The sequence below is a fragment of the Oryzias latipes genome, chromosome 1, assembly GCF_053564925.1.
Source record: "Oryzias latipes strain Hd-rR chromosome 1, Olatipes_Hd-rR_3.1".
Classification (NCBI taxonomy): domain Eukaryota; kingdom Metazoa; phylum Chordata; class Actinopteri; order Beloniformes; family Adrianichthyidae; genus Oryzias; species Oryzias latipes.
The window spans coordinates 36916917-36918696 of NC_136237.1; the positions used below are offsets into that span (position 1 = coordinate 36916917).

Genomic DNA, 1780 nt, shown 5'->3' on the forward strand with positions numbered 1-1780 from the left:
TAAAGATGGAAAGATTTCATGTAATCCATGGACACCAGTGAAGATCACAAATCATTGAAGAAAAAGGTTCAGAGCACTGTCTAGTGGGTCTAGATGACCCAACTCCCAGTGTTAAAGTGCCTAGGATAGCACAAGGGTTGAAGTATTAAAAAACATCAAAGAAAAGAACACAACATAAAACATGGTTTTAAAATTATTTTGAAGTCTAATCTGTTTTAAAAGGAGACATTTGCCTGTTTCTGCTTCATTTATAATGTCATTGTTTCTTTTAGGATGTTTTTCATGACCTCAGAATACTCAGAATGTGATTGATCAATCAGCTAAACAGGGTGGTACATCTTCACATAAGGTGTTTGTCTTGCATTCATCAAATTAGGTACTTTCCCAGCTTTGATGAGCATGGTTGTTTTCATTTTAATTTGCTGTGATTTAAATTTTAGCATATAAATGTCAAAATTGTTTTTATTTTAATAGCAAGTTTTGTGGTAACCTACAGTTGAGGGTGGGGTTTCACCTGGGGCATTTTGCCAGTCCATTGCAAATTGATGCACTGACATTCACTACCAAGGGACAACTGAGATTGAAGCATGACTGCGGGGGGGAAGCTGGAGTGTGACAAAGAAACGCCTCATGCATTGGGAGAACATGCAAACTCCACACACAAAAGACTTAAATTAGGACTTTTTCACTTTGAAGTGAGAGAATAAAATCAGTAAATATGTTTACAAGGAAGACCTTTATCCTTGTTACTTGATAAATAATCTACACTGAAAGTGCATAAATTACTTGAAATAGATGTTAAGACCAGATCATGGCAAAAAATAGGGTCTTCAAAATCATTAAGGAGGTGGGATTTTAAAAATGGGTTTCTTCTCACTCTTTTTCAAACAATTAATCAAACCCAATTTGAAAACACTTTTATATAATATGGATTTATAGTGATGTATGGACTTTATGTAAGTGCAAATACATCTATTCAACAAGAAGAAGATCATTAAGAAGTATTATTGTCATGACTACAGAACTTCAGGGACCCAGATGCTGAAACCCCGGAATGAGACACTGGGCAGAGATGGCATGGCGATTAAGCGGATTTAATAATCAGGTCAGAAGGGGAGAGCACAGTTCCTGGAGGTCCGGAGAGCGAGAGGCAGATTCCTGTGGCGTCACTGGTGGATTTGTCCTTAGGGTCCGGAGTCAGCAGCGTAGGAGGAGACCCGAGAAGTTGGCGGTTCGGCAGAGGCTCGTGGTGAGGTTGGATGGAACAGACCAGATGAGTTTTCCAGACAATGGCTGATTCAGGCAACCACTCGTGGCTTGGGGTTTCCTGAAGACAGGTAAGACAAAGGTACGTTAGGCGCAGGCTTGGAACAAAATAGCAAAACATGAACAAGACGTGAAGGCCAAGTATGCACCATCAGGGGCAACGGACTGGCGATGAATACTGGTCCAAGAGCTCCTTAAGTAGGCAGGCGGTGAAGATGAAGTGAGTGGTTGCAGCTGGGCTGAATCAGGAACCAAGCGAAGAGTAGAGGGGGAGGAGTCAAACAGAGGCACCATGACAATTATTTTCATTTATTTTCTAATCTATTCTAATCTAATCTAATAATTTTCTAATTGGTTCAGATCTAATAAATTGGTTTCGCAAATAGAGTTACCATATTGGTATTATTTTTATTTCTCTTGTTTTTTTAAATTGGATAAATTTAACCAAACAATCAGTGAAATCCCCACCTAACCCTACTATAAGTAGCTCAAGAGTAGCGGACACAGATGCAAG

The 1780-nt window shown here is 39.4% G+C and overlaps 1 long non-coding RNA gene across 1 annotated transcript; it reads right to left on the minus strand.

Moving 5' to 3' along the window:
- Nucleotides 1-1078: 1078 nt before the first annotated feature.
- On the minus strand, nucleotides 1079-1507 carry LOC110015923 (uncharacterized). The gene is made up of 2 exons (XR_002873289.2): nucleotides 1416-1507; nucleotides 1079-1327 (listed from the first exon to the last, which is right to left on the minus strand). It is a non-coding gene; the product is annotated as an uncharacterized LOC110015923 (long non-coding RNA).
- Between the last annotated feature and the right edge of the window lie 273 nt (nucleotides 1508-1780).